The sequence below is a fragment of the Humulus lupulus genome, chromosome 1 (assembly GCF_963169125.1).
Source record: "Humulus lupulus chromosome 1, drHumLupu1.1, whole genome shotgun sequence".
Taxonomy (NCBI): domain Eukaryota; kingdom Viridiplantae; phylum Streptophyta; class Magnoliopsida; order Rosales; family Cannabaceae; genus Humulus; species Humulus lupulus.
The window spans coordinates 298665360-298675510 of NC_084793.1; positions in this window are offsets into that span (position 1 = coordinate 298665360).

A 10151-nucleotide genomic window follows, 5' to 3' on the forward strand; every position below is an offset into this window, starting at 1 on the left:
GCGACGTGTCGCCCCTAATACTTTTATATACTAAAACTCTCTCTTCTCCCTCACAGATCCCTCACTCTATCTTTCTTCTCCCTCTCAGTCCTCTCTCTTCTCCCATTTCCCTCTCTTTCTTCTCCCTCTCATCCTCTCTCTCAAATCCTTTTTTTTTTTCTATCTCTCTCTATCCCCATTTCCCTCTTCTTCTACATCTCTCTCACCATTTATTCTTCATTTTTTCACTCAAATGTCTGTTTCAGATGATTTTTTTTTAAAATTTTGGTATTTTTTTCGAGTGATTAGAATGAGAGAGAGAGAGAGAGTTCGGAATGAGAGAGAAAATAAGTATTTGAATGCTAGGAGTATTTTTGTCCAAAAAATTAAAATTGTCATATATTTGGGATAGTAACTTATGTTAGCATATTATCTAAGTTATCATGCATAAAACATGAAATTTCCCTTCAAAATTTGGTTTTTTTTAATCATATTGTACAATTTATATAAATATTGATGTGTGCTATTTAATCTATTCTCATATCTTTTTACAAAATATATATATATTCTCATATAATTGAGTAAGTTATAATTTTTAATAATACTGGCACTACAAAAAACAGGGCCTATGCCGAGAACAAATGTCCTCGGTATAACCCCAAATGTCCTCGGTGTAACCTATACCGAGACAATGTCGTCGGTAGAAAGTTATCGGTACATCCGCGTCGGTAAAACAAAACTTATACCGACGACATTAAAAATGTTCTCGGTGTACGTTTTACCGAGGACAATGTCCTCGGTATAAAATGACAAAAGTCATCGGTACAACCACCCGCAATTTGTCATCGTACTGGTATATACCGACATCTTAGTGGTATATACCGAGGACAATGTCCTCGGTATAGAATTTTCCCCAATTTTTTTTTATATTTATTTATTTATTTATTTTGAATTAAATATAAAAAAATAGAATAAAATTAAAACACTTATATTAAAGATATAAATAAAAACATAAGAGTATGTTCGCTGAATCAAAATAAAGAATTGTCTTAAACATGATAATGTAATAGTCAATTGTAATAAAATTCATACATAAGTCCTACTGAGTCGGTGCTCCAATATCGGGATCATCGGGTGGTGGTGGGGCAGATTGAGATCCCGGGGTGATACAATGAGTCGGGACATGCTCCTCTAACTGTCGAAGACGCTCTCTCATCTCAGACAACTCTTCATCTCTAGTTTGTGAATGACGAAAATCAAATGGAGTTCGATCCCTTATGTTAAGGATACGTCCATATCATTTCTGGTGGCCCCGTCGTTTTCCGAAGACAGTTTGTAACAAAGATATGTCTTCATCTTCAGGCGCACTCGAAACTGGTGTGGAACTCTTAGTATCAGTTGCCTGTGTCTGATTATTTTTTTAATCAGAACTAACACATATTATTTTTTTACATATTAATTTAGTATTTATTAAATTACATATTTTACTTATGCTTTATTGAATAGTTTGATTAATTTAAACAAAATTTCTAAGATTTGTTTAAAATTTATTTAATTACTTTAGGATTTAATTATTACTTAAATTATTTAAGTCATTTTTATTTTTATTAAAATTTAGTTGCATAATGTTAATGTTAATTTTTTTTAATCTTAATTTTAAAATATATTATTTATATAAAAAAAATAAATTATTCAAAAATTGAAAAAAAAAAATTAAAAAAATACAGAAAAATTAAAAACAACTAACAAATATTATTAAAAACATATTTTTTTTAATTTTAATTTTAATAATGATTAAAACTAACAAATATTAAATTTAATTTTTTTAATTTTAATAATGGTTTTCTAATAATATATTTGTTAATTTTATTTAATCAGAACTAACACATATTATTTTTTTACATATTAATTTAGTATTTATTAAATTACATATTTTACTTATGCTTTATTTTTTTAATGTTAATTTTAAAATATATTATTTTACCTATCAATTCACTATTTATTAAATTAGAAATTTTATTGAGTACTTCTACTAATATTCACAATATCTCTAAATTTTACAATTCTAAAAAAATATTAAATATGTTTACTAATATGCTTAATACACATAAAATTCACCAAAACAACATAGAATTTATTTAAAAAAAAAACTAATTAATCATATAACAATTTTCTAATTCCTAATATCATTTTTACTAATACTTATTTTGAAAACCTAAAAATAAATACATTCTATCTAATATAATAATTTCAGATTTTTATTAAAATTAAAATTATATTATTTATATAAAAAAACATAAATTATTCAAAAATTGAAAAAAAAATTAAAAAAATACAGAAAAATTAAAAAAAACTTACCAATGCCTTCAATATCTTGCTAGCAATCTCTTTAGTCCAACAAAAACCGAATACCCAACCTTCAAACAAAAATTACAAAATATCATTATACAATTTCATAAATATATATATATAAAATGAATAAATCGTTAGAATTACTTTAAGATTTATTACTTATTTAAATAAAATTTCAGGATTAATGTTTATTTTTATTAAAATTTGGTTGCATAATGTTATTGTTAATTTGATTTAATCATGATTAAAAATATATTATACAACTTATCAATTCGCTATTTCTTAAATTATAAATTTGATTGAGTATTTTTAATTCTAAAAAAAATTGGGCAGCATAACGGCTGTATTTTCATATATCCCAAAATTTAAAAACCTGCAAATAACACATAAAAAAATATCCAGTCGCAGAACATACACAAAGCAATACAAATACATTGTAAATGACTATATAATTTATAATTATTACTCTAAATTTTATTAATTATTCAATTTTCTATTTAAAATATCATAATTGTACTAAAAATTAACAACAAAAACAAAGCATCAATATTCATCAACACTAAGAATAAAAAAATTAACAACAACAACAAAATTCAAATTAAATAAACAAAACTCACTCTAATAATCAAAATTTATTAACCAAATCTAATAATCTAAAACTAAAATTATTTAACCCAATCTAAAAAACAAACAATCAAATATTAAATTTTCATATATACATATTTTTATAACTAAAAGTCAAATTATATACCTAAAAAATAAATTATTAAATTAATAAATTTTCATACTAATAAATTAATTATTTATCATATGATTAAACTAACTAAATCCTAAAACTATATATGTATTTTACTAAAATACTACACAATATATTATTTCCTCTAAATTGGATATCACTAAATTTTTAACTAATTTTCATCACAAATTATTATTCTTACCTATTTTAATTACATAATCAGAAATTATATATATAATATAACAAATAACAATATATTAACAATATTAAACAAATTATAAATAAAACCCTAAATATATTTATGCAAAAAATATAAATAAAACCAAAAAATTACAAAGAAAATGTGAAATACCTCTAAAACCGCTCGTAAACAATGCAAAACCTGAAAATAATACCACAAAAATCTCATTACAAAAGACCAAAACTGAAAAAAAAATTGAAAAATTTATACAAAAAAAAACTGAAATATATGTAAATAATTACCTTAATAGACCTTATAGCCACTTAAATCTGCTTTGGAAGAGAAGCTTTGACCAAAACCAAAGCTTGTGGGGGCCGAAATCCAGAAAAATAGAAATGGGGGGCGGAGAAAACGGAGCTCTGATTTTTCCGTTTCAGAGAGAATGAGCTCTCTGTTTGGGGAAGATGAAGATTATAAAGACCCTATACCGAGAACATGTTCTCGGTATAGGGTCCTCGGTACACAAACTAAAATGAAATAACCGCGTAAAAAAGGCGGAAGTCTAAATTATCTATACCGAGAACTTGTACTCGGTAAAATGTTCTCGGTATAGAACGTTTTTTTTGTAGTGTCACTACTACAAAATACCCTTTACGGGACACTTTTTTAGGACACGCACCTAAATGCAAGTCCTTAAAAATATTTTTAGAGTTTTTAGGACACTTATTGAGAGTCCTGAAAAAACACAATTTAGGACTCGCAATGAGTGTCCTAAAATAATATGCGAGTCCTAAAAAAATCTGGGCTAAAAAAATAAGTGTTTTATTTAATAATTTGGAGGACTTGCTTTGAGAGTCCTTAATACTCTTTTAGGACTCGCAATGAGTGTCCTAAAATAATATGCGAGTCCTAAAAAAATCTGGACTAAAAAAATAAGTGTTTTATTTAATAATTTTGAGGACTTGCTTTGAGAGTCCTTAATACTCTTTTAGGACTCGCAATGAGTGTCCTAAAAGAATATGCAAGTCCTAAAAAAATATAAGCTAAAAAATAAGTGTGCTACTTAATAATTTTAAGGACTTGCTTTGAGAGTCCTTACTACTCTTTTAGGACTCTCTGCAAGTACTAAAAGAGTATTAAGGACTCCCAAAAGTAAGTCCTTAAAATTATTATATAAAACACTTAAATAAAGCTATCAAATTTTTTGAAATTTTCGGGTTAACACAATAGAGTACTATCAGCAATACATTTGGGGATTTATTCAAAATTACAACACTTAGGGCTGGTAGAGAGGTGAACGGTGGCTGTAGGTGAACGGCAGTGACGGTGGTCAACGGCGTCGACGGCAGGTGGGTTCTCGGCTTCAGCAGTCTCGCCGGCGGCGTGCTTCTTGGCGTGGGGTGCTGGTTGCTCACGGTTCCGTCTCTCGGCGTGCTTCGGTGATTTCCAGGTATATATTTCATTTTGATTTTGCTCTGCTCTGCTAGAAGCACTATTGCTGATTAAAGAATGAAAGCACATCAAAAGATCAACAAACGCCCATTGGGAGTAAAGTATTTCCAACCTACGGTATGTTTCTATTTGTATATAGTTTAGGTATATGTAAAGATGTTTAAGATATTTAATACTAAGAATTATACATGTATTACCAATCTTTATATAGTGCCGTAAACAACCAAACAATATCGACTGCGGATATTACGTTATGAGGATGATGAAGAATGTATTTATCAATGCCCCTAATATCAAACATTTCTTGCCGAAACAGGTAACAAACAATATACAACTACATAATATTAATCTAGTATAATTTTTGTATATGCTTTGAATTTATTACCACTAATATAGTTCTAATTAAAGTTTTGTTTCTTTTTTTTTTTCCAGTTCACCTCTGACAAACCATATACTACTCAAGAAATTGACGAAGTTCGAGAAGAATGGGCAATGTCATTTTTACAATTGTTTAGAGCAAAATGAATGATGTTATAGCTAGCTAATTACAATACACATATTCAGAAATTTTAAATTTATTTTGCAAATTTTTTTTCTATTTTTTTAGTATTTTCTTTTCAAATTTCTTTTAATACATTTTCGACACTCAAATTGATATATATTTTAAAATTAAAGTGAAAATTGTAGCTGCATTTTTTTTTTAAAAAAAATTGCTTTTAAGGGCATGCAAAGCGAGTCCTAAAAAATTAATTAAAGACACTCAATGGGATTTTTAAAAACTTTCTTTTAGGACTCGCAAAGCAAGTCCTAAAAAATCTATTAAAGGCACTCAACCATATTTTTTAGGATTCGCAAAGCGAGTCCTAAAAACTTTATTTTAGGACTCTCAAAGCGAGTCCTAAAAAATCTATTAAAGGCACTCAACCAGATTTTTTAGGACTCACGTTGCGAGTCCTAAAAAACCTTAGTTTTTAAGGCTCTCAAATAGAGGACTCGCGCCCCGCGAGTCCTAAAAACTTTTTTAGGACTCGCAATGCTAGTCCTAAAAAATCTTTTTTGTAGTAGTGTGTGGTAAGACAATTAATAAACCTAGTTTCTTTATAAATTTCAGATAATTGACAATTAATTAATTAATCGTAATTTTCTATATTATAAATGATTTATTTCGCTGTAACCGTTATCACATAATTCAATCAATATTAAAATCAATTAACTACATTATCACATACCTTGTGTATCTTGTTGTTTTATTTATTTTTAATTTTATTTTAAAGAAAGTTCATACAATATAATAAGATCTAGAATGAATAGTAAAATCATGATACTATCATACTCAATCTTCATTATCTAAATATTAAATCAAGACACAACTACTCACAGCAAATAGATTACTCACAAGTCACAAAGTACGGTTTCCTTTAAAAAAACACAAAAAATGAAAAGCTCACAAGATTCCAAAAGGACAAACAAAAACAAAAACGATTATTGTACAAAAAATACTATTATATTAATATCAAAAATATATATATTTAAAATAATAACAAAAACTCTATATGTACAAAAATAATACTATTATATTAATTAATTTAACAACTACTTTATATTACTACATAAATCAAATATAGCTGGTATTAATTAATCAATAATTGTTCAAAGTCCTATATAAAGGAAGACTTAGTATGGTTTCTCATTCAATTTATAAGACTAGAGACAGAGAATAAGACTAAGAAGAAGAAGAAGAAGAAGAAGAAAAATGGGAGAAAGCAAAGTTGATAAGCACTACTTCGTTGTGGTGGGAAATTTGACTTTTAATGCATTAAGTGACACTGTATGATAAAATTATACCAATCGAAAAAAACCTCACATTTTTATTCTAGTATTCTTTAGATTACCAAAAATGCCCCTATCATATATTTCCCTCTTTTTCTCCCATTGTCTTCTCCCTCTCTATCTCTTACGTTTTCCCTCTCAATCTCTCAAGCTCTTGTACACACACAAAAAAAGGCAGCTTAATCTATACAAATTTTCGAGTTTATTTCAGGGCAAGTTGTGAATCCTTTCAAGGCAAGAACTTCATTTTGGATTTCGGATCAAAAATCGTATGGGTAAGTATATATTTGTTATATGTAGCGAGGAAACTTGTTTATCAACATTGCTTTTGCTATTCCGAACAGATCTGTATATGCCTTCATGTTTTATTGTAATTTTTCACTGTCGGAATGAATTTTCGTTCATTTCTTGGTTTTTTCTAGGTTTTTTGTCTGCCTCGATAGGACTCAATGGTCCTCGATGGACCTCGATAAATCCTCATGTATTATATTATTTGTATACCTCGATATGCCTCGATGAGCCTCGATAACATCCTCACATAAGGGGGAAATGGCTACCTCGATATGCCTCGATGAGCCTCGATGGGTCTCGATAACATCCTCACATAAGGGGGAAATGGCTACCTCGATATGTCTCGATGAGCCTCGATAGAGGCATAAAACTTAATTGTGTAGTATTGCCTCGATAGGACTCGATTGGAATCGATGGGCCTCGATGGGTTGACCTCGATAGTGTGATAGTTTGACCTCGATAGAAATCGACATTTTGCTGTTTTATGTTGTAGTTTAATTTTTTGACCTTTTTTTTTTGTTTTTTTGTTGCAGATTCGACTGTTTCCATATTTGTTGCATTCAATGGTGTTTGGGAGCTCGAAAATAGGGATTGGATTTTCAGGGATGCTGAAAATCAAGTTCTGCCCGTGGAGAAGGGTGTGATGTATGAGCAACTGCTTGATATTCTGTACGATGAGCTTGAAATGGATAAATGTGTGCATGACTTGAAAATTGAGGTCTCGTACACATGCATATCACAATCTGTCAAACCTACCGTTATAAAAAATGATAGGCATGTGCGTGCATTCATTGGGTTAGCATCGAAATCTGTAGAGAAGCTCATTCCTCTATGTGTGACATTGATTAAGAAGGGAGGTATAAGAAATGCATCAGCTTTTGCCAGCGTTAATTAAGAAGTTCGATTTGAAGAGAACATTTCTCCTCCATGTCATGGTTTCAAAGGAACTCAAGGTGACGTTGGAACATGTGTTCCCGAGACAAATCCAGATGTCATAGTCCATGATGATATCCCAGTTAGAGATCCGCCATATGTGCATGACACGGCGGAGTACGATCCCTATGGCTATGATCCTTATGTCAACGACGATCCTGTTGCCGATGCAACAGATCTTGGTGGGCCAGTTGTTAGGGCAGATTTTCCAACACAGAGTTCAGATGTTATTGTAATGCCCCGGATTCCCTAATATGGTTTAGTGGCGGTTTAGTAGGCCGGGAGGGCCGTAATTGTTTAATTATGCCATTAAATGTATTTATGCATGTTTATGAGAATTATATTCTAATATGATGTTAAATGCATGCATGAGAGTCCACATTTGTTTACAGGGGTGTTTTGGTAATTTGGCCTGCTGAGGGCATAATTGTATATTTGTTTGTGTGTTAATGATATATTGTGAGACCACATTATAATGTGGATTGGTTCGAGTATTTCGACATGAGACGATCTTTAGTTATGAATTATCGGTTTGGTCATAACAGGTTTGAGCTCGGGGCTCGGGGTGAGTCTCGGGGTGTTTTTAATGGTTAGAGCGTTACCGGGGATTTTAGGGTAACAGGATGTGAATTATTGATGTTTGAGAATATTAAGATTAGCGGGAATTGGGAAGCGTTAATTATGATTAACAGGATAAGTGGAAAGTACCAATTTTACCCTTGGAATGCTTTTAGAAGCCTTTAATGACTTAATGGTATTTTAGTCATTTGGAAGGGTTTATATTATCCTTTAGTTGGTTGTAGAAGCTTGTGGAGTAAACAGAACAAAAAATAGAGTTGCCTTCTTCCCTTCCCGTACATTATCTTCTTCATTTCTCCTTTGGTGTTCTTGAGCTCAAGGTGGGATATTAAGCTAGGAAACTCAAAGGCTGAGTTAGTGGACTTAGTTCAGCTGTTGAGGAAGGTTCAAAGCTGGTTTCAATGTGAGTTCTAGTCACTAAATTCAGGTGGTGCTCTGTTTTTCTATTTAGTTTTCAGCTTTTGATTTCTTGATGGAAGTGTGGATTTGAAGAGGTTTTGATTGATGTTTAGGTTGGGTTTTGATGAGGGGGAGTTATGGGTGATGTCTAGGGGTTTAAATGAGTGTTTGGAGGAGGTTTTGAGTTAGTTTGAAGGGCTGGTTTGAGAGGAAAAACGCTGGGGAAAAAATCTGGGTGCGTGCTGTCATTTTGCCTGGTCTAGGCTGGGCGCCGCGGCGCAATTGTGGAGCACCGCGGCCCTTGGCGCTGGCAGAGAAGGCCACTTCTGCCTGAAGGGCGCGCCACGACGCAGCAGGGGAGGGCCGCGGCCCTTAGGGCAATTTTGGCCAGAAACATGTTTTTAGCTTGGGGATTCAAACCTTAGACCTCGGGGTTGAACCTAGTACCCGGTTGGGTAGTGTTTGATGTCTCGGAGGCTGGGTTTTGGTTTGGGAGCCCTCGGTTATCATTTTTATTGATAAATCCTATATTTTGGTTATGACCAAGTGACCGTCAAGGAATTTAAAGGTTGATCGTTCTCAGGGGTCGTTCATATATTAATACTCACTCGAACCAGAGGTAAGAAAACAGTGTATGAATACAGTTGCACCCTGTATAGGTATATGACATGCATGATTTGTTATTGAAGCATGTTGGTTGATATATGTGGACGTGGATTGCATATTAAATGCTAGTGAACGTTGATTACTTATCTATTGTATTGACTAGTCAGGGACCGACCCTAAAGTCGATGAACACGCATTGAATGGCTCTATGGCATTAATGTGGGACCGACCCTAAGGTCGAAGAACTTATAAGCGCTTGCTTGGTCTAAGACCAGATGTACTTAGCCAAGGTATATGACCCCGGTGACTGTTTGTCACATGGCTAGGGGACGTTGTCCATAGTTACGACTCTAGAGTCGGGAGGAAGGTTATGTTGGTGACCAATCACCATGCACCTGTCCTGATCAAGCTTATGAAAGAACCACCTATCAATTAAGCCCTGGTGACCCTATCGTCACATGGCCAGAGGGAGTTGTACCCACTATTGTGACTTTTGGCTATTGTCACCTATCTGTCTTGGACTGTTGATCTTGAGTGATTGTTATGATTACTGTTGATATTATATCATGCTTTATTGTGTTTTCTTGCTGGGCCTTGGCTCATGGGTGCTGTGTGGTGCAGGTAAAGGGAAAGAGAAGCTCACCCAACCCTGAGTAGAGAGCTTGGGAGATGTTGTGTACACACTGGGCCGCTTGACCACCACGGTCAGGGAGTTCTCAGAGGGACTAGGGGTTTACCCTATTTTTGCCGCTTAGGCCGGCGGGGATTGTAAATTTGAAATAATAGTGACCCTTTTGTATTATGAACTACTTG